At 42.4% G+C, this 23,952-nt stretch overlaps 1 protein-coding gene and 1 non-coding gene across 2 annotated transcripts in view; one reads left to right on the plus strand and one right to left on the minus strand.

Annotated features, from left to right (window-relative positions):
- LOC125096200 (phospholipid-transporting ATPase IB-like) overlaps positions 1-23,952 on the plus strand; it is a 659,532-nt gene that overhangs the window by 31,686 nt on the left and 603,894 nt on the right. The gene's annotated exons all lie outside the window — the stretch shown is intronic.
- On the minus strand, positions 22,130-22,255 carry LOC125096673 (small nucleolar RNA SNORA40). The gene has a single exon (XR_007126335.1). It is a non-coding gene; the product is annotated as a small nucleolar RNA SNORA40 (small nucleolar RNA).

Here is a 23,952-nt window from a genome sequence, read left to right on the forward strand (position 1 = left end):
AACAAACTCAGGATAGAGTTACTGCACTATTTTGTTGTGTTTTTTAGGTTGGGTAGTTACTTGTACTTCCAAATGCACATTCTGGGTGGAGAAGGTTCTGGGGAAACTGGAAAAGGTGAGTTACCATAGGTCTTCACTCCTTCCCTTCAGCCACCCTACCCCTCCCTCTAGCTTTTCTCAACTGGCTCCTGGCCTGTTGGGTCATGTCTCATTCATTCATTCTCTCCTTCAACAAAAGTATTCTGAGGATCTATGTCCCTGGCTGTGATTGGCACTAAGAATTCAAAGATGAAGGTGAACACTATGACTGGGTTGAATTCAGAACCACGAAGTGTCTCAGGTGTTACACTAATATTCCCAGTGTCAATATAGAGTTTCACTATAGGGAAGCTTCTATCATTAAATCTAATTCAGGGGCTCCTAGGTGGCTCAGTGGATTAAGCCTCTGCCTTTGGCTCAGGTCATGATCTCAGGGTCCTAGGATTGAGTCCTGAATCAGGCTCTCTGCTTAGCAGGGAGCCTGGTTCCTCCTCGTCTCTCTCTCTCTGCCTACTTGTGATCTCTCTGTCAAATAAATAAATAAAATCTATTTAAATCTAATTCAACTGGGAAATTGATAACCTTAGAAGATAATTGAGGCCCTATAATCCTAACTATATGATTTTTTTTGGTGTGATTATTTATTTTAATTTATATTTTCTTAGAGAGATAGAGTGCTTTTCGGTGAAATTATTTATTTTTATTTTTTTAGAGAGGGAGAGAGAGCGAGTGTGCGCAAGTGGGGTGGAGGGGCAGAGGCAGAGAGAGAGAGAGAGAGAGAAACCTTAGCAGGCTCCACACCTAACATGGAGCCTGACACGGAGCTCTATCTCACGACCCCAAGATCTTGAGCTGAGCTGAAACCATGAGTCAGACGCTTAACCGACTGAGCCACCCAGGCACCCCTTGATGAGATAATTTAAGAGTAATTGATAGGGAAAGCAAAATGTAGGCATTCTTTCTGAGAGGTCTTCTTCAGACAAAAGGAAGAATGTCTGAATTTTGATGTAAGGTTTTGTTTCTAGACTGTATTTCAGACAAATTAGTCTCACGGGAAACCAAATTTTGCAAAGGATAATGTGTAAGCCTACACATTCTTGGATATAGCCGGCTCTCGGTAAACCTTTGTTAAATAATGAGAGAATGCATGAAAGGAGTTTCCCTCTGATTTTGGTAGTCAGGCTGTCCTGAAAATTGAAGGTTACTGTAATCATAGCAATTTTCTGCCTTTGAATTAAGGCTGGGGACCCGCTCTCCAGTTAGTACCTACAGAAGTACAGTCAATAAACAGAGTAGCTGCTGGTGGTTTCTAACTCTTCTCATCTTAGACTTGGTCAACTCTGTCTTTATGGGGGACTTCATTAACTTCACTACCTGGAACTCTGGAAACCGTACATCCTCAAGTAATTGCAGGACACCCTGTGGTGAGAAATCCACGATATCTTTCTCTTCACTTCCAGATGCAATTCTAGCTCTTTCTGGCAGGCTTTATTTGCCTGGTTGCACCCTTGTGGTTTAGGAACTGGTCCCTGTGTAAGGAGGTACATTCTCCTTCCCAAGGATCTTTGGGGATCTCTGATGTCCAGACAAGGCTGATGTCAGGATCAGGTGATAGGTGTGGGTAGAGGAGAGACTATGGTTCATCTCATCATTCTTTTAGATCTAAGGTCCCCTGTGAAATGTAAACACCTGGAAAGCATCAGTCCCCATTTCGCAGAGATCAGTTGAGAGGAAGGTGGGGGGAATGAGGAGCTGAGAGCATGTGGGCTGCAGGGAAGGAGGGAAACTGTGCTATCTGGGGCAGGCCAGAGAGACAAACGAGCCTCATGGCTTTGCTTCTTTCCCACCCTGTGCCTGGACACTTGAGGGAGAAGGTTAGTTGACTTTGGTGCTCCCTATGAAGACCCTCATTATTAAGTTAAAATCCACCTAATGAAGAAGCAAATTTAAGAAGCCAAACTCTTTCAAGTTCGTGTGTTTGGGAAGATGCAATTAGAATTAGTGATGGTAATGCCAAAATGCCATCTAAGTCAGAAGCTTGTGCTCCCAAACATCCAGTGAGGTTAGTGAGGAGTGAGAGAAAAGTCATCTTCACCTTCACCTCCAGCGCATATCGAGGTCTAGGGAGATGGATGTGGGATTGGAAAGTGGGGATGATTTGATTTAGAAGAGGATTAGACAAGGGCGTTACGTGGAAAGTGGTAAGCAGATCTGAAGAAATTTCACAGTAGGGAAACAACCAAAAGGCCTAGAAGAAAGCGGATTGAAATCAGAGAGGATGTTTGCCATTAGGGAAGGCTTCCTGCCTGTGTTACACTGGGAGGCTCCAGGTGGGTTTTCCACAAAGATGGCAGTCCTCCTTCTGTGACTAATGGGAATATGTATTTGGTGGCAGGCATCACACCAGTCTGTGGGGTGACTCTAGCCAGGATCTCTGACCTGTGGGAACCACAAAAGGGTGCCGTATGGAACGACTTGAGTTGAGGGACATTGACTGCTATCATCTCTCAAAGCCATTCAGTTGAGGGAAGAGATTACTCTCATATAAAACAGTTTTCAAAAATCAATGTGGCAAGGAACACTTTGACTCCACAGTTTGTAATTGGCCCAGCTGACAATGACTGTACCGGTCTCCTTTTCTCCAACTATCTCCTTAACCTTTTCCTGCATACTCTGGGCTCTGGATCTGGCCCCGATCCCACTTCTCTCTCTCTCTCAATAGATTTTATTTTTCAAGTTCACAACAAAATGGGTCGAAAGTGTAGAGTTCCTTACCCCCGCCCCCTGTCCAGCCACTCCCACCATGAACCTCCTACACCGGAGTGGTTCGCCTTTGACAGTCAATGAACCAGCACTGACACCTCAGTATGGGGCAAAGTCCCTAGGTTACAGTAGGGCTCTGTCTTGGTGTTGTTCATTCTGTGGGTTTTGACAAATGTGCAGTGACATGTATCTACCATTATGATGTCACATAGAAACACTGTCCCTGCCCTAAAATTCCTCTGTATGCTGTCTATTCATCCCTCCTGCCCCCCTAACCCTGGAACCTACCAGTCTTTTTATTCTCTTCAGTTTTACCTTTTCCAGAATGTCATATAGTTGGAATCACATGGTATGCAACCTTTTCAGATTGGCTCTTCCCTTCCCTTCCCTTCTCTTCTCTTCTCTTCTCTACTCTTCTTTTCTCATCTCTTCTCTTCCCTTCTTTTCTCTTCTCTTCCCTTCCTTCCTTTCTCTTTCTCTCTTTCTTTCTTTCTTTCATTAACATATAACATATTATTTGTTTCAGGAATACTGCTCTGTGATTCATCAGTCTTACACAATTCACAGCGCTCACCATAAGCACATACCCTCCACAATGTCCATCACCCAACCACCCCATCCCTCCTACCCCCCTCAACTTTAGCAACCCTCAGTTTGTTTCCTGAGATTAGGAGTCTCTTATGACTTGTCTCTCTCTCTGGTTTCATCTTGTTTCATTTTTTACTTTATTCCCTCATGATCCTCTGCCTTGTTTCTCAAATTCCACATATCAGTGAGATCATATGACAATTGTCTTTCTCTGATTGATTTATTTCGCTTAGCATAATACCCTCTAGTTCTATCCCTGTTGTTGTAAATGGCAAGATTTCATTTTTTTGATGGCTGCATAATAATCTAAGAATTAGATGTTGACATATATTTGCTCATAATATGATTTTATAATTGTTTGTATTTCTTTGGTGTTGGTTGTGATCTCTCCTCTTTCATTCATGATTTTATTAATTGGGGTCCTTTCTCTTTTCTTTTTGATAAGTCTGGCCAGAGGTTTATCAGTCTTATTATTTCAAAGAACCAGCTCCTACTTTCATTGATTGGTTCTACTGTTCTTTTGGTTTCTATTTTATTGATTTCTGCTCTGATTTTTATTATTTCTCTTCTCCTGCTGGGTTTAGGCTTTATTTGCTGTTCTTTTTCCAGATCCTTTATGTAGAGGGTTAGGTTGTATATTCGAGACCTTTCTTGTTTCTTGAGGAAGGCTTGTATTGCTATATACTTTCCTCTTAGGACCACCTTTGCTGCATCCCAAAGATTTTGAACAGTTGTGTTCTTATTTTCATTTGTTTCCATGAATTTTTAAAATTCTTCTTTAATTTCCTGGTTGACCCATTCATTCTTTAGTAGGATGCTCTTTAGCCTCCATGTATTTGAGTGTTTTCCGATTTTCCTCTTTTGATTAAGTTCGAGTTCCAAAGCATTGTGGTCTGAAAATATGCAGGGAATCCTTCCAGTCTTTTGGTAACAGATGAGACCTGATTTGTGACCCCGGATATGATCTTTACTAGAGAATGTTTCATGTGCACTAGAGAAGAATGTGTATTCTGTTGCTCTGGGATGGAATGTTCTGAATGTATCTGTGAAGTCCATTTGGTCCAGTGTGTCCTTTAAAGCCCTTATTTCCTTATTGATCTTTTGCTTAGATGATCTGTCCTTTTCACTGAGGGGGGTTGTACTATTGTATTGTTGTCGATGTGTTTCTTTGATTTTGTTATTAATTGGTTTATATAATTGACTGCTTCCATGTTAGGGGCATAAATTTTTACAATTGTTAGATCTTTATCTAGATCTTATCCTTCTAAAGGATAGATCATTTAAATATGATATAAGGTCCTTCCTCATCTCTTATTATAGTCTTTGATTTAAAATCTAATTTGTTGGGCGCCTGGGTGGCTCAGTGGGTTAACACCTCTGCCTTTAGCTCAGGTCATGATCCCAGGCTCCTGGGATCGAGCCCCACATCGGGCTTTCTGCTTGGTGGGGAGCCTGCCTTTCTACCTACTTGTGGTTTCTGTCTGTCAAATAAATAAAATCTTAAAAAAAAAATCTAATTTGTCTGATATAAGGATTGCCACCCCAGCTTTCTCTTGATGTCCATTAGCATGGTAAATGGTTTTCCACACCCTCACTTTAAATCTGGAGGTGTCTTTGGGTCTGAACTGAGTCTCTTGCAGACAGCATATCAATGGATCTTGTTTTTTTTATCCAATCTGATACCCTGTGTCTTTTGGTTGGGGCATTTAGTCCATTTACATTCAGGGTAACTATTGAAAGATATAAATTTATTGCCATTGTATTGCTTGTAAGGTGACTGTTACCATATTTTGTCTCTGTTCCTTCCTGGTCTATGTTACTTTTAGACTCTGTTTTTGTGTAGAGGACCCCTTCAATAATTCTTATATGGCTGGTTTGTTTGGTGTTTGCAAATTCTTTTAGTTTCTGTTTGTCCTGGAAGCTTTTTATTTCTTCTTCTATTCTTAATGACAGCTTAGCTGGATATAGTATTCTTGGCTGCATATTTTTCTTGTTTAGTGCTCTGAATATATCCTGCCAGTCCTTTCTGGCCTGCTGGGTCTCTGTGGAGATAGGTCTGCTGCCAATCTGATATTTCTGTCATTATATTTTACAAACCTCTTTTCTAAGCTGCTTTCAGGACTTTCTCTTTGTCTCTGAGATTTGTAAGTTTTACTATTAGATGTCAGGGTGTTGACCTATTTGTATTGATTTTGAAGGGTGTTCTCTGTGCCTCCTGGATTTTGAGGCCTGTTTCCTTCCCCAAATTAGGGAAGTTATCCACTATAATTTGGTCCAATATATCTTCTCCCCGCCCCACCCCTGCTTTCTTCTTCTGTGATCCTAGTTATTCTAATATTGTTTCACTTTATGGCATCACTTAGCTCTTGAATTCTCCCATCGTGGTCCAGTAGTTGTTTGTCTCTCTTTTTCTCTGCTTCTTTATTCTCCATCATTTGGACTTCTGTATCACTAATTTTCTCTTCTGCCTCATTTATCCTAGCAGTTAGAGCCTCCATTTTTATTGCACCTCATTAATAGCTTTTTAAATTTCTACTTGGTTAGATTTTATTTCACCAGAAAGAGATTCTCTAGCATCTTCTATGCTTTTTTCTAGCCCAGCTAGTGTCTTTATAACAGTCATTCTGAACTCTAGTTCTGACATCTTACTATTGTCCATGTTGATTAGCTCCCTGGTAGTCGGTACTGCATCTTGTTCTTTTTTCTGAGGTGAGTTTTTCTGTTTTGTCATTTTGTCTGGAGAAGAATAGATGAACAAAAGTACAAAATGCTAAAAGGGTAGCAATGACCCCAGAAAAATATACACTAAACAAATCAGAAGAGAACTGAAATGGGCAGTTTGCAGGGAGAAAGAAAAATAAAAGAATATGATCAGGCTGGTGAATCGAACAGAGCCACACCTTAGATTTTGGGTGTATTTTAGTCTGTTAGAAGAAACTGCCTCCTAAAATTTTAAAGAAAGAAAAACTTGTATATATACAAAAATAAGTGTAAATACAATGAAGGAATTGAATATGACTGTAAAAATGAAAATTAAAAAATGAATTAATAACAAGTGGTTGAAAAAGGAACGAAGAAAAATTTAAAAAAAGAAATGAGAAAAAAATGGAGAAAATTTTAAAAATTAACTTTGAAAGACCAAGGAGTCATGGGGAAAAATCCATGAGTTCTATGTGCTGCATTCTCCCAGTGTGGTGTTTTGTAGTTCTCATTGATCAATAAACTTGAGTCTTGGCTGGATGTTCTTGCTTATCTTCTGGGGGAGGGGCCTGTTGCAGTGATTGTCAAATGTCGTTGCCCTAGGAGGAACTGCACCACCCTTGCCAGGGGCCAGGTCAAGGAATCTGCTTGGATTTGCTCTCAGTAGCTCTTGTTCCCTGAAGGCTTTCCATGAGAATGAAAATAGCAGCCTCCCAACCTCTGGCCCCATAGGAGCGGAGAGCTCAGGGCCCCACTCCTCAGTGCACCCTCAGAGAAGAGCAGTCAACCACTCCTATCTCTCTGGTGTCCAGCTGCACTCTGTTCTTACCCAGCCTGTGACCAAGCATTCTTATCTCTGGGACACGACCCCATTTGGAGTCTCCAATCCCAGCAGATTCCTGAATTGCACTCCTATGCGACTCCTCCTTGTGGAGGAAGTGGGGGGGTCTCCCTGGATCTGCCACTTATGGGGTCCCTGCTCAAAGAGTAGTGGCCTGACCATGGTTCAGATCATAGTTTGTGACAACCCTGAGCTGAGAGCCCACTGCTAGACTCCGTCTTTTCAGCTGGCTTCCCCACTCTGATACCTGGGAGCTCTGCCGCACTCAGGCACCCCTGGTCTTTCTGTGACCCCGAGGATCTGGAGACCACACTAACCCAGCAAGGATTCCACCCCCACATAGCCTCTGGACTGATGTCCCTCATCAGAGCAGACTTCTAATGGTTCTGATTTCGAGCTCCGCTGCTTTCTCACTTACCCGTACTCAGCTTATGGAGGTTTCCTCCCCCTTTGGTCTATCTCCCGGTATATCGCCTCAGATTCACTTCTCCATATGTCCTACCTTCCAGAAAGTGGTTGCTTTTCTGTTCATAGAGTTGTTGCTATTCTTTTCTTCTACCTCCTGTTGAGTTTGCAGGTATTCAGAATGGTTTGATAACTATCTAGCTGAATTCCTGGGACCCAACAAAATTTAGGTCTCCTGCTCCTCTGCCATCTTGGAGCCCCCAGATTGGCTTCTTTCATTTAGTGGTATGCGTGGAAGTTTCCTCCATGTCTTTTCATGGCCCAATAGCCCATTTCTTTTTAGTGCTAAATAATATCCCAGTCTCTTTCAGACCCTTCTGAGCAGCCTCAATATGTCTTGAGGTACAGAGGCAGAAGTAAAGGAGATAGGGATATCTAGAGGATCAGTGTCTTCTAGACCTGGAACTTCATAGCCACTCCTGGAGAGAAGCTTCATCCCTTTTAAGCTCCACCCTTTATGACATTTTTGAATTTTTCGAATTCTCTTTAAATGGATAGATGAATTCCTTGTTAATTGTAGGACCCTATTGTCCTGCCTTTGTAGCACTGGCACAGTTCTCCCTGGTTTTAGGCTCTGAATGCCCATGAGCAGAATGACTGGAATTCATTCCCACTCTTACCTCACTCTGCAGATTCCTCCCTCCCTAGCCCTCCTTTCTGTGTTGGCTGCTAAGGTCCTCCTGTTGTGGCTGTGGCTGTTGGATACCATACCTCGTAGCCTCCATTCCAGGAGATGAGCTGGTCTGGATGCAGATTTTGCTGTCCCGCTATTGTGTGATCTACTTTGATGTGGAGCTGGTGTCTCTTGTGGGCAAAGATAACACTCCCACAGGAGTCAGAGACAGCCCTCTTTCCCCTGGTGTTAAAACGTTTGATCAGATTCCCAGAATAAGTTGGCCCTGCCCTCTGGGGTGCTGGTGGGACAGGATAGGGGACTATAGAGACTCCATCATGGAGCTCCTGTTCCTCGTGGTGGGATCACCACACTGGCATTGGTGTACTTATCTTGTTACGGGACATTTTTTCTCAGTCTATAGTCAGTGGATATTTACTCGGTGACTAGGTTTATAGAACAGCAAAGTAAAAATTCTCAAAGTATACTATTAGTGTCTTGAGTTGTTTATATTAACCATTCTTCCCAGTGTGAGGTGGTATCTCACAGTGGTTTGATCTGTATTTTCCTGATGCTGAGTGATGTGGAGCATTTTTTCATGTGTCTGTTGGCCATTTGTATGTCTTGTTTGGAGAAGTGGTTGTTCATGTCTTCTGCCCATTTCTTGATTGGATTTTTTGGGTTTTGGGTGTTGAATTTGAGAAGTTCTTTATAGATTTTGGATACTGGCCCTTTATCTGGTAAGATATTTGCAAATATCTTCTCCCACTCCATAGGTTGCCTTTCAGTTTTGTTGACTGTTTCCTTTCTTATGCAGGAATTTAAGAAACAAGACAGATGAACATAGAGGAAGAGAAGGAAAAATAAAATAAGATGAAAACAGAGAGGGAGGCAAAGCATAAGAGATTCTTAACTACAGGAAACAAACTGAGAGTTGCTGGATGGGAGGTGGGTGGGGGATGGGGCAACTGGGTGATGGGCATTAAGGAGGGCATGTGATGTAATGAACACTGGGTGTTATATGCAACTGATGAATCACTAAATTCTGCCTCTGAACCTAATAATACAGTATATGTTAATTAAATTGAATTTAAATAAAAAATTTAAAGTATATTATGAGTGTCTTATTAATGAGTTCTATTTATGGGTTATTAGACTAAGCCACTACCTCAAACTCCTATCTCTCCCAAAATAATTTTGGCCTTATTTTAAAAGACTGTTTAATTAGGGAATCCTCCTATCTCTTATGCTTTGGGACAGCCCCCATGGTTCCTTGATTGGCTAGTTCAAAGAAACTGATTTTATATCTAATAATTTTAATTTCTGATTATAGATGAAGAATGATACTATGATTCTCTTGGACTGTTGCAGAAGGAGCAGTTCAAATATAGAAATAATGTGCTTTCTGCAAATATGCAAAGAATTATAATACCACTCAGAGAAATAAAGCATCGTTGTGATGCTTGATTTTAATACCATTAGTTATAGTTTGTAATTCATATACCGTCTCATGGAATTGTTAATCAGAACTCTTTCTTCTTTACTTTTCTGTTCCCTGCCTGTACTGGTTCCCTGCCTATATGCCCTTTTCTATTTTGATTTTCCTGTAAAGCTCTCTGTTTCTGAAAATAGTTTCTGGAAACATCACTACCGGCTAGACCAGCAGACTGGTTTTCATCCCCTCTCTGTCATGACACTCTCTGTCTACTGAAGTATTGACTTAAAGTCTGCAGGCTTAGTAATAATGTCTATTGTGTCTATTTACAGAAAAGGAATTTGCCGGGGCTTCATTTCCTTTTGGGAAGGAAGGAGGTGGTTATGGACACTTGTATATCACTCTCAGCATGATCTTTATGAAGCATGATGAATGTAAAACAAAAAGATAATATCTCAGACATCTGGGGCTCAAAATCTAAGATTAAAAAACCCAAATACCATAGCAAATACCTAAGCTGAAATAGGAAAGAGATGGTAAAATCGATAACCTGGAAGAGCACATGGAAAAAGTGATTCAAGAGAATGATCATGTTTTATTTCAGATTCTTGTAAGGATGCATCATGACCTTCAAAGAGACAGGAAACTCTGAGCCAGGAGCCATGAAGCTCGGGTCAAACATGGTACCACCTTTGACTAGAGAAAAAGATGGAAAAGCAAAAGAAACACGCAAACGTACAGCCATGAAACAGGATGATCTGACCGTCCTGACCATCAGGAGAACATTTAGGCCTCTCAGTTTTGCCAGTATAGGTAACAGAATTCTCATATTACTCCGACACCTGGTTATTATTATTTTTTAAATTTTATTTCTTCATGAGAGACAGAACGAGACAGAGGCAGAGGGAGAAGCAGGCTCCATCGGGCTTGATCCCAGGACTCTGGGATTAGGACCTAGGCCAAAGGAAAGAGGCTTAACTGACTGAGCCACCCAGGCGCCCGACACCTGGGTATTTTTTACAGCAAGTCGCAGAGGTTAGGGCATTTTCTGACTCCAAATGGCCAAAAAGGCTGACCCCATCAGCAGCGTGTTTTTCCAAAATTAATGAAATACGAGGTGCAGTCGGTCTTCTGGGTGGTTCCTGCTGCAGTGGTTTGGCTCACAACACAAACGCCCCCAGCTTCTCATGTCAGCCGTGGCGCTTACAAGGGCGAGTGAATTTATCCAGATGGTGCTTATGGTGGGTTTTCCCAAAAGTATGGTGGGTTTTCCTAAAAGTTCTGCTGCCCTGTTGTCTGTTTCTACATAGAAGTCAAATTCACGGTCATATATTTTCACTTATTCACCTGTCTCTCCCTTTGGATTTTAGCTTATTTGAACTCAAAGATTATGTCTAATTCTTACTTGAATCCTCAACACTTCACACAGTTGTGTGACACCTGGTGGGCCCTCAGACAGTATTTGCTGGAGATATAAGTTAGTTTTAAACAAAGTAAAGGATTATTACCCAGGTTTAGCAAATCACATTAAATCAATACATACATATATACATACGCACACACACACACACACACACACACACATATATATATATATATTTTTTTTTTGCAAGAATGGTGCAGGAAACTCAGAATACTTCGTTCATTTTCACCAACTTTTAACAGTTTGTGTGTTCATTTTCTCATTCTCTGTGTCTGTATATGTAAATATTATAGGCATAGATGTATGCATATGTACATATATATATATATATATACACATTTTTCTAAACAATTTGAGAGGAGGTTGCATACATCATGTTCCTTTACTCCTAAGTCCTTCCCTGTGTATTTCTTAAATAACACATGGATTTTTAATACCCCTTGTGAGTAAGGCACTGTGTGAGGGTTACATGCTCTGCTCAGCCTTGCAGGAAAGATTGGGCTGTACTGATGGACAGTACTGTAGGCCCTTGCCCGTGGCAATCCCCTGAGCTAATGTCAGCCCAGCGATTCCACTTTGGGAAATTTCCCTGAACTGGCTTCGGCTTCCTTCTGGACCTGCAGCTCGCTTCCAAGTTTTCATGACCACTCCTTTGGTCGTTTTCCTTTGTTCTTGCTATTAACAACTCTCATTTATCCAATCCTGCTAGCTTCATCCGGGTCTGCTCTGTTCTTAACATCCCTGATTCATCTACTGACTGTGTTCCGAGTCACTGGGTCCTCAATCTCCGAGCCCAGATTCTTCCCTTATCCTTTGTCTTCACCGCTGCTCATTAGGACAATATCAGCCAAAGCCAGGGTCTTATTTATAATGTTGTCAATGTTATAAAAAACAAACAAACAAAAACCTCTTACTAGTCTCATACTATACCTCGATTCTTTTTTTTTATAATAAATTTTTTAATTTATTTTCAGCATAACAGTTTTCATTGCTCCATGCAGTCCGTGCCCTCTCTAATACCCACCACCTGGTTCCCCCAACCTCCCACCCCCCCACCTCTTCAAAACCTTCAGATTGTTTTTCAGAGTCCATAGTCTCTCATTGTTCATCTCCCCTTCCAACTTCCCCCAACTCCCTTCTCCTAACTCCCCGTGTCCTCCATGCTATTTGTTATGCTCCACAAATAAGTGAAACCATATGATAATTTACTCTCTCTGCTTGACTTATTTCACTCAGCATAATCTCTTCCAGTCCTGTCCATGTTGCTACAAAAGTTTATAACTCAATTCTAAGGAGGGAGACTGCTTTGGCAAAGACAGGTTTTTCCGGGGGTCAGGTCGCACTGAGTCCAGGTTGGTCGAAGGAGAATGTCAGATGCATGTTTCCACGCAGTGAGTGGTTAGTGGAGAGGGGCCAGGAGGAGGCTTGGGTTCACAGGGAGACTCTCCTGTCTGTGTCCTGCTCCCCACTTAGCAGCCATGTGACTTCTGACAAGTCACTTAGCCTCCTCAGCCTTAGTTTTCTTACACATAAAGCCTGGCAATCGTCCTTGTCTCCCTCAGAAAGCGCCACGTATCTGTCAACAAAAACGTCTTCTGCCTTTGTTAGGAGATGGGGAAGAAACGAGTTTAACAAATGCTGTGTATCTGTGTAGTAGGGTGCCAAGTTGTAGCTCTGCAAAGATGCTCAAGGTGTGTTGTCAAAGAGTTACCCTGTAGTTCTAGTGTATGTAAAAGAAGTCTGTGTGTATTTGTATACACGCATGTATACACACATACAGAGAGTGGGGCCGGCCCTGCAAGGGCGTATGGAGAGCTGAGAATGTGGTGTGAGAATGGAGGTTGGTATCATTTCATATACCAACATTTCTGCAAAATGCTGGGATTCTTGGTGACCTCTTCCTTCTCTTTTGCAGCATTTAAAACAAGTTAAAAAAAGGACTATATATCTGCCCATCCAAACTCTTGTCCTCCTCGTGTTATGTGAATAAACTGCTTTAGTCTGCTGTTCTTTCTCTTCTTGCATTAGGCCAACACACTGCACAGGTTTCTTTTTAGCAAAGTTTGCAGGGAATGTTGGGCCGCTTAAAATAGAGGCTACTTTGGAAACTGCAAGTGGGTATTAGCAGGCTGGGGTGGGGGTGGGGTGGGGGGGGTGCACCTCCCACAGGCAGGTGGCTGGCCCCGAGGGACAAGTATAGGAGTGGGTCAGGTGGAGCTGCTTGAAACAGGAGGAAGGACAGCTCCTTTCTGAGTGCTTTAGGGCCCTAGTTCCCGGGCTGTTTCATGATGGGCAGTAGTCTATCTAAGGACTCCTGCAGGACAGTCAGTATGCATAAAGCTATGCTGAAAACGAAGGAATTGTTTATGCTACAAAACATACAGCTTAAGCCACAATATTTGGGGACTGGTAGCTAAAAGGATCTACCTGTCAAACAATGTCTTTATTTCACACGGAGACATGATTTGTTTAGAGACAATCTGCCTTCCACAGCCACCGGCTGGGCTCAAAATGTATTAGGTGCCAAAGTGATCCACTTAAGGGAAGCGGAATTCCCAGCTTCTTACTATCGAAAGCCACTGCTGGCCAGGTGGCAGCTGGAGGCGCATGAGAGCAGCACGCATGGCTTCTTGAGCAAGAGACGGAGATGGTCCACTTCAGGTGTCATGGGTCTTGTTATACCAGCAAGAAGGAGCCAGAGGCCTGGAGGAGGAGGACCCTAGACCCCCAGGGGACCCCCACCGGCCTCCTCTCTTGGAGCCCACAGTGTTTGGGCAGGACCCACATGGGTGTGCCCTCATAATGCCCAGAAGATCTATTTGTTAATTCAGTAAGCAAACATAAACTTTAACTTTGTGCTTGCTTTTATGTGAAGTGCTCTAGTAAATCAATCACGTAGCTATTGTGAGCTTATTTTATACCTGCAGTCAGACTTCTTTTTCAAAAGATTTACAACCTGATTGGTAATGTGATAATCTAAGATAAAACTTAAGCGAGTCTGGTTATGATTTCTGATTCTGATTTAACCTAAAATGTGTCATTGAGTTCAGCACACTGTTTTTAAATTTAAAAAAATGGAGGCCAGAGTGTTCTGTGGCTGGCCCAAAGTCAGCAGTGGTGTGGAGGCTGATAGGACTGGAGTAAAGAACTCACCTGGTGCTATCTTCCTCCTCCTTCACTAATCAAAGAACTGGTCACCATTGCAGAGGAAAGCCTCTTTATTTCCCAGAAGGCTGCTCTGTTTTTATTCCTCATTAACTCCCTGTTTTAATGGGTATCTCTTTGATTACTGATGAGGTTTATCATTATCATTCCTTTTTGAAAGCCAGTGGCTCTTTCTTGTTTGTCAGTACAGTGATGGAGTGGGAGGATGGGCCAGGGTTGGCCATGTGGGGTGATCACAACGATGGCGGAAACGACCACGGTTAGAGGCAGAGGAGCCTTGGTAATCACTGTACCCGACTTACTTTTACTTTCATGGTGGGAAACAGAGACCCATAAAGACCAAATAGCTTGTCAAAAATCAGAGCTGTCTCTGGCGCCTGAGACCCTTGATTCTGTAGGTCTTTTATCACAAGGACGGTGTTTCTAAACAGAAGTCTCAATTGTATTAAACTCTAGAGGAGATAGAATACGTTTTAGGAGATCGAGCTATCTGGTCTTTGGCCAAGGACATAATGTGAAACGTCCTTACCAGTCCCTGCATCATCTTCTGTGTGCCTCTTTTCCATAAATTGAGTGCTTCTGTCTATCTCATTGAGGCTTCTTACATATTAATAACCCTAGTTGTAATATTAATTCCGTGCCTCAGAACCACACATAGTGTTGAATTTCATTGCCTGATTTGTGGTTAATTACCTAATGTACATTTTGTTCTGAGCGTTGCTCCTGGTTCCTTTTTGTCTAGTCCCTCCTTTTGTGCCCTGGCCACTACCCAGCTGTTCTTCTATCTCTTCCTTTGTTCCTTTGTCGGTTTCTGGTGGCATAGGGTCCTGTCAAGCAGGTACTGTGTGAATAATTAACCAGGAGAGTGAACATACTTGTAAATTTACTAGGGAAGAGCCAAACAGCATGGTGCTTCTGCAGATCAGGGAGATGGCTAGAGATGGATGGTTTCTGGGAGAACTGATACTCTAAACAAACAGAATACGACAGCTTTAATAGCTTATAAGCTTTTTCATTAGATTCACACTTCCACCATCATAGATCCTGTAGCACAGAGTGTTATTCATGGTCATGTTTGCCTGCTAACCTGAACTCATCGGAAGTCTCCTGTGTGTATTAAATTGAACACGCCCCACTTCTGCATGTGCTCTCCTTGACAAATGGCACCGCCATTCATTTAGTTATGGAGCACAAATTCTTTGAGTGATCCTTGACTGCTCTCTCTCCCACCCCACTTTGAACCCATTCTCAAGTCCTGTAGATTCTACTTAAGAAATAATTGTCCCAAATAGAGCCACTTCTCACCACCTCCGCAGCTAAGGCTCCCGTCTGAGGCAGCATCATTCGAGTGGAGTCTGCAGTGGTCTCCTAACTCACTCCCTTCCCCAACCATGTATTCTCTGGCTCACAGCCAGACTGATCCTTTTATGATTGAATCATAAATGACATGTTCCCACTCAAATAGTAAAGTGGAGTTCTACTGGATTACAGTGAGAGACGTACAATAGGAGAGGTCCTCATGGCCAAGCCCTAGGCCTCCTCCTGGCAGCCTCCCCTTCTTGTCCTGCACTCCAGGTGTCCTGCCTTCCCTGCTGTTTTTCGAATGCAGGAAACATGTCCTTGTCTCAGGCCTTTGCACTTGCTCCTCTCTCCATCATGGGTGCGTTGCTCTTACCTGGCTTCTCATTTCCCACGGCTGAAATTGAGCTCCTTGTTCACTGTCTCTGCTCTTACCTTTTATTTTGCTTTATGGCACGTATTATATATCCATTTGTCTATCTGCCCCCACCCCCCGAATAAATTGCAGGCTCTGTGAGATAGGCTTTGGGTTTTATTCACTGTTTTTTTTTTTTTTTCAGAATACAAATATTTGTTAAATAAACAATTGAGATTCTCTGAGAACTATATTGCAATTATTAAAATTCCGACTTAAAAGCCAAAAGCCTTGCTGCTTATTGGAGCTGAAAGGGCACTGGCAACACGAAAATGGTAAAATACTAGGGTTTTTGTGTTGTTGTTGTTTTTTCTCATTGTCATTGGGTTTGTTGATGCTGCTGTCATATCCCACTCCCACCCCCATTTTATGAGAGTTTCTCTCTGGATTTTATATGAAAGTCTCCTGGAAGATCTGGCACAAGTCAGAAGGTGAGAACCCAGGGGGTTTCCTTGTGTTCTAGCGTCCATCGGATCCATCCTAGATAGGGCGCGTGGATTCCGGGCATCTTTGATGTCCATGTGGCTACCGCCTTCACAGACGCTGTAGAGTCCTCAGTCTCCTCAGTCTCCCCAGCTCCTTTCAAGTTGAACAGATTTGAAACCTCTCAAGGAGCGTTAACTGTAGACCATTACTGTCATTATTTGGTTAGTTTGTTGTATCACAAGCCTTAACTGCCAAGGAGAAGCACAAATTGTCAGTAATTCTTCCAGAATGACTTATTTTATTATTACTTAATACTGAATCTCTGAATGGCTTCTTCTGAATCTTCTTCTGAATCTTCTTTTAGCTTTTCTTTCTTTATTTTCAGCTTGTCAAGATTGAGGCATATACGAATTAAAGGCTTTTGAGTGAAACAAATAGCCACACGCATAGTGTGTCCACACCAGGTCCCGGAAGTGTGATGCTAGGCCTTGAGCATCTTGGCTGCTTGGGATTGCCATGTGGCTTAGAACTTGGGCCACCATCGGGGGCAGCGTAGGGAACTGGATTCCAGATTAAGTGATGCCATTTATCGGTACTTTAATTATGAAGTGTTAGGATATTTAATTTATTTCCACTTGTCTGAAAGCATGTCTTTGTCCCCTGGGACCTTCTTTTGTCCCCAGTGTTCCATAAATTTTCAGCTCTTTCTAAAGGCAGGTGTGATTTCGTTTTTTCCAGTTTAGGTTGCACCAGGCATTTCCTTCCATCTTCAGCCTGTTGGTGTAATGGGGTCTCCACCTTCTGTGAAGCCGTGCCCTAACTACACAATAACCTTTATTTTATTGTGTTTTCTTCCATGTCTCCAGATGCACGGCCCCTGTAGCCTGTCTTTTCAGTCTGTGCAGGATTTTGTCATGGTCTAACTCTGTGATCTTGGTCAAGTTACTTTGACATTTTGGTACTCAGTTTCTTCATCTATGAGACAATATTAGACCATCTGAAGGTGAATTCATTTATCAACAACTATTTATCTTCTCAAATACTGGGTAACTTTTTATTGATGGATTCATTTATTTATTGACATTCTCACTTGTTTCAGAAAGAATGGAAGGAGGCTGAGTAATATATTTGCTTTCACAGCATACAAAGCACCTTCACATTTATTACCCATTTGATTATCATCATGGTCCTGTGAGGCAGGTAATAGAGCTCCGTGGTACAGATGGGATAAAAGGCCCTCAGTTGTTGTGGAAGGGTCATCAGGAGGACCTGACCACTGGTTGACCTATGAGATGGGCCTGGGCACTCGGAGGCTCCTTGCTCCTCCCTTGTTCTTGGCTTCCACATGCCTTCCCTGCTCCCAGAAGGTGCCTGAAGGATCTAGCCTTGAGATAGAGAACAGCTGTACTATATACTGGCTGAACCCCATTAGGCTTCAATAGGAACTAAAGATTTGATGGGTAGGTGTAGGGACCAACTTGTCTTGTGGCTGCCCAAGACAAGCTCTTTTGCTCATGAAACCTGCTGCCTACCAAGCTGGAGGGTCTGCCTCTTTCTTCTGTCTCTCTTTGCCTTCTGGGTATGGGGGCCAGTTTTAGATTCCATCTGGGAAGTTCCCGAGGTTCGAATCAACAATGATCCTGTGGTTACAACTGTTCAGCTTCAACTAGTTCGTGTAATTATTCTGTGTCAATGATTCTCAAACTTCAGTGTGTATAAATAAGTTTGTTCAGAGTGGAGACTTCTGACTGTTGTTGCGGGGGAATCCCAAAAATCTTCATTTCCAGCAAGGGATGATAGCAGTTCTGATCAGGGGTCTGTGGACTGCACTTTGAGAAGCACAGCGTAGAGGTTCATCAAGTGTTTATTGGCTCAATCTACGGTCAACACAACGGTCAGAAATAACCAGCCACAAAAGAAAGACAACTTTCAAGGGTAGATAAACAGGTGACAGCCTAGCCACTGATGGAATGGGAAACTCAGCTCTACTGTGGAGCCAATTATGGGCCCTTCAGGTGTCTGAAAGTAATATTAACTGGTGATCTGTGTGCTGTCCTCCTGGGTCTCCCTTCCAGTGCCTGAAGCTTTCAGATTTTACCTTGCACACCTCTCGTACCACTCACACTGCTAATAAATTATCTTTTCCCCTGTTAACTAACAGCCTCTTCTAACCCTCTTTTTCCTTCCATGGCCTGGTGTGGGAAGCCACCGGTATCTCCCTGCCTGCAGCATATGAATACAGACCCTCAAATGTGAAGGAATGGGAACTGTATAAAGGGATCCCAATCCTTCTGGAATAATCTATCTAATGTTTGCATAGAACCAAGGGAAGCTCTGTGTCATGGATGGGTCAGCACAGGCTTTTTCACCGTCCTTTAAAAGCCTCTGCAGAAAGGGCAACTCTACAGGAGTTAATGAACAGGATTTCAGCCTCACAGCCTCCAGACCCCCATGCAGGAGCTCTGATCTCCTTGGGACCAGGCTGCTCTGCTTGCCTCCTCCCTGTCACTTTCACCCTATTAAAGGAGTTTTGTTCGTCCTTAAGTTAAACCATGACTCTCATACGATAGTGTTAGAGAAGCAGGAAGATGTTACATTACAATCCATTCAAAGCATACTTCAAAGAAGACACATTTATAGATCAGGGATATTGAAGTATATGTGCATATAGAGGCAAAATTAGAATTTTCTACAGAAATGGGGGGGGGTAGATTGAACTGTCTGCCACCTGGCAGCATTTCTGTGTCCGCAGACAAGATTTACTTAGAATTGCCTTCAGTGATCTACAATTCACAGAACTGGAAGACAGTGAAAAGGGAAGATCAAATACCCTGTAAGGACATGAGCTCAACAATTCATAGTTTTCTATCGAAGCACAAATTGTGCCTACTTTGGCTTTATGCACTTATGTTGAACAGTCAATTTATGCTACATTGGGCTGCTCTGAGATTTCTCTTCACATAAGCCCTTGTATTAAAACAGGAGCAAAGCAGCTAATGAAAGGAGGGGTCCTTCAGGTAGTTGACTTGGTAGTGGGGAGGGGAAGGAGGAGAATGCAGGTGGGGGAGGGCTGTATCAGAGTCACCTATAGAGCTGGGTGTGTGTGTTTTGGGAAAGTGCTGCCTTGTTGACGTATGGGACTGCTTTAACACTTTAGGTCCCCATTCATTCTTTGCCATCAAAGCAATGACTCGTGGACTGTCCCTAGAGACCCAAATTCTAGTCCCAGTGAACTACTTGCAACCCCTTAGGGGCTTTGGACCAATCACTTTGGACCCATCATTTAGATACCTTCATCTAAGATGTGGGGAACTAATGATGTGCCTGTTGGATGTTTGTTTGAGGATCAGCTCAGATAACGCATATTGAAGTGTTTTACATGTGACAATATGCAGCATTGTTTGTTCTTCTACTCTTTATTTTGTGGGTTATTCTCCAGTCCTTGCTGTTGGTTTTGGTCCTTCACCACTGAGAGCAGACAGCGCAAAGGTCTAGAGGTAGATCCTTCTAGCTCTGCTTCCTAGTGGTGTGGAACTGGACAGATCGCTGCACTTCTCTGAGCCCCAGAAGTCTCCTCCTTCAAACAGAGCTGACAGTTCTTACATCTTAGGAACTTGTAGAGTTTAAATGGAATGACATGTATAGTACCTGGCACTTAGCAGGTGCTCTCCAAAGGTGAGTTTGCTGGCATTCTGCTGCCCTTGTCCTGGGTCCAATGACTTTATCCTCAACTGTCAAGGAGTAGAGGCTAAAAGAAGGACCCGACTTTGTCCAAGTCACACAACTACCAGAAGGTTTAACCAATACCCAGGTGCTTTTTCAGTACGCTCTCTGAGTTTGTTTTTTAATAGAGTTTGTAATAGAGGAAGTGCTGGGATTCAAATAAAGAATAGTAATGGGAACCGTCAGTAAGTTTGTTTTTTTCCCCACCAGCTACAGTATATTTAGAATAAGCCTCGATCTTGTGCAGACCTCTAAAGAACTGTTAAAACACGACCCCTTGTTTTAGGGAACTTATATTTATTATATTTAATTGGAAATATAAGCTTAACAAGTAGGAAACACTGCAAGAGTAAAGCAAGATCCAGTGCTGTGAAGGAGGGTCGATAAAGGATGAATGCTGTAGGTGGTCAGGAAAGGGTCCTGGCTCCCTGTGCAGACTTCTTAACAATCCAGATAATGGGCCATCTTGGTTACGACTCTGCTGCCGACTGATGGGAGCAAAGAACTAAGGCAGGCATGTAACTAGTTCCAGAAAGTTCTAGAGGGGACTAGAAAGGACGATGCCAGATTACTCATGGACAAGTGCGTGCGTGAGAGTGTGCGTGCATGTGTACAGATGCGTCGGTTGAGTAAATTACATCATCTCCAGGTTCTCGGCTTTTTTTATGAAAGAGTCTCTGGAAAACCTGGTCACAGGAACAGCCTTTAAACCAAAGCTTTGGGAACATCTCAGAATTTCACATCATTTTCAGGGTGGGGAGAGGGCTGGATGGGACTCATCCTTTTCCTTTCAGAGCCATCCCTTTCTTTGTGTAATTTATTTATTTTTGCTTTGTTTTTAGAACAGTTTGTGAAGAACCGCTGGAGAATTACTAGGCTGGAGGAGGGTTAGCACAGTAGGGCCCTGGCTGGGTTGTGTGGCAGTCCTCTTGTTGCGTCCCTCTGCACATTCACACCAGTTATAAAATGGGGATAACGAGCAATTATTGGAAAGTGATTGAAACAGCCCCACAAGTGCTCGGACCCAAAGGGCTCAGACTTTGCTTTCTGGACCTTAGGAAGGACGAAGCCATGTAACTGTCATTTTCTAGCTTTTTTCCTTAAGTGTAGTATTAAATAGACAAAACCCTTCTGAATCAAGAGCAATAAGAAGACTTCCTTAAGGACTTAGTGAATACCTACAAAAGCCCTTTGAAGGCGTGTACTCTTTATCTGCATATTTGACAAAAGCATTTCGTCTGCAGACTGAGATGCTCATCTGGAAAGCACTGACTTGTCTTTCGTGCCTCACTTGAGGGCGGAGCTGATGTTTAGGAGCGCACAGGTGAGGTCGGCTGTCCACTCTACCTAGACATTTGTCCCTTAAGACCCAGGACTCAGAATCCTCCTTGTCATTGCAGACTTCTGTCAGTAAACGCCTCTGCCTTCCCTCTTTCGCCACTTAAAAAAAAAAAAAAACAAAAGATCTTCAAATACATATCATAGCAAGTCCCATTAGTAGTCTTATTATTAATAAAATTGTGAAACTGACCCTCACACTTCTTTCTTCACCTCTGTCCCCACCATGAGGGCTGATGTCTGAGGACTTCCACAGTCTGGTTCTGGGGTAGTGGTGGGTGCCTAGGGTTTGCTGAGTTTTGCTTTCAGGGCTTTTCTATGCCTTTCCACAAATACCCAGCTTTTTTTTTTTTTTTTAAACATCAATTGGGTCAGGCTCTACATATTTGCAGCTTAATTTATCCTTGATATGTTCCCTTATTTGTACGTGTAGTCTATTTTTTAATGGTGTGTTATAGGCTGTGGTACGTGTGGGCCACTGTAACTCAATGATTACCCCCCCACTGATAAACTTTTAGGCTGTCTAGCTTTTTTTTTAAATTATTTTTTTGCATCTTTGTTTCATGCCAAGATTAAAATTAGAATACTAATTCAATACAGCTGAGATTTCCCTTATATGCTTCTAGTTAATTTTACTCCTGGAATCGCCCTCCAGGTTTGTCAATACCCCCCACTATGACTTTAATCTGTCTTAGGGACTCTTGTTCCTTCTTGAAGATTTTTTATTTTATTTATTTGACAGATCACAAGGAGGCAGAGAGGCAGGCAGAGAGAGAGGGGAAAGCAGGCTCCCTGATCAGAGAGCCCGATGCGGGGCTTGATCCCAGAACCCTGAGATCATGACCTGAGCCGAAGGCAGAGGCTTTAACCCACTGAGCCACCCAGGTGCCCCAGATCTCGTTCCTTCTTATCTGTATCAAAACTCATACTGAGCCATGAGTTCTGGGTTGCAAAAGAGGATTTATTTTTTGCACTTTGTCTAAGTCTTTGTTCACAAACTAAACAAAAACAGCAAAAGTGCGATTAGGCTGTCTAGCTTTTACAAAGCACGGTGAGCAATCCTTGGTGCTACGTATATTTGTGTACATCTTACAATATTTTTGTATTACGGAATCATAAAGATGGGCTTGAGTTTTGGATTTTGTTGTATACTTCCATGCTGTTTGTCTAAAGGCCATCCCAGTCCATATTTCTGACCAGCTAGGAGATGACACTTTTCCACTTAGCTCTGGGAATGTGGACTATCCACCAGTTTTTAAGGTCGTGTCGCTCTAAAGGCTGTCAGATGCATTCTCATTACCAGTTGCGTATTCTGACTGTTGACCATCTCTCTGCTCATTGCTCAGCTCATTGGTGAGAGATTAGTTGTTTGGCATCGAGCTTTGCTTTCAACAAGATAATTGAAAGTCCATGTCCTAAGGACTAGTAGGTGCTTGGGATTTAGAGCTTAAGAAATTTCAGCTTCACCTGACATTCATTCTTCCTACCCATGTGGCATTTCTTCTAGAGCTGATGGTTCTAAAAGCAGTCTCTAGAACCACGTCATCAAACAAGGTGGTTTTGGATTTTAGCGACTTTCCTGTTTAGGAGGGACTTGATTGGTCATTATTTTCTTCTGTCCCCAGTGCCCTGCTGCTGGCTTCCTGCAGGAACTTCTGGCCAGAATGTTCCAGTCATATGTACACATTTAGGTTTCTGTTGCTCTTAATATGAAGTGTATGGCAAAACAGATTAAAGTGCTCACAGGATTTCTTTGAAACTTCATTGTAAAATACTCAGTGAAAGCTCTTTTTTGGAAACAAGTTCACTTAAACCAAGTCATTTCATCGAGTGGCTTTTGTGTTTAAAAATGCATCCTGAGTTCTTTCCTCATAGGCCTTGTTCATTCCAGCGATGATCGTTGCCCCTCATCTTGTTTTCTAGCTATGGGTGTTTATTATAGTTTGAAACACAACACATCTCTTAAACTGAGGGCCTTACTAAAGCACACAGCTCTGGGAAAGTCTGCAAATGGGCTTCTCTTTCCTTCGTTACCCTTAGCGCGTTTGTGTCTGTGTTCCATTATTGCTGTGTTTTGAATATACATTTTTCCCATTTGCCTTTCCTCCCAGTATTGCCCAAGATCAATCTTTCTGTTTTAAAGCTAGAAACTTCCCCCTCCCACCAAAAAAGGAAAAAAAAAAAAGGCTGTGGAGGACACAGAGTACTTTCTTGCTGCGATCCATTGAGATGTGGTTTAATAGGGGGGAGAAGCTGGACAGACTCCTGGGACTGAAATCAGAGTTGATAGTATTTTGTTATTGTACCTCCACCTATCTGAGCTTTACCATTGAATCTGAATATAAAATAAAATGGATCTCTTGTTCTTTTTAATCCTTTTCTATTAAATCTCCTATGTGTCTTAAATTTGGGGTGTGTGTGGAGGATATAATTTGACTCTCTAAAGAATTAGGTGTATAGGTATAATTCCTTTTTCATTGTTGCTTTCTTGACCCTCAAGGGTCCTTCTTCTTATTGGACATGTTAGTGAGAATTTAACTCTTCAGATTTTCTTGTAAAGCAAATGTTCGATAAAATATGGGACATTTGAGTTGGTACTGGCAACCACCAGTTTGTTTTCTGTATTGGAGTCAGTTTTTTTAAAAATTACATTATGCATATAAGCAAAATCATATGGGATTTCTTTTTCTGTGACTTATTTACTTAGTATAATAACCTT

This window comes from Lutra lutra, chromosome 3, assembly GCF_902655055.1.
Source record: "Lutra lutra chromosome 3, mLutLut1.2, whole genome shotgun sequence".
Classification (NCBI taxonomy): Eukaryota; Metazoa; Chordata; class Mammalia; order Carnivora; family Mustelidae; genus Lutra; species Lutra lutra.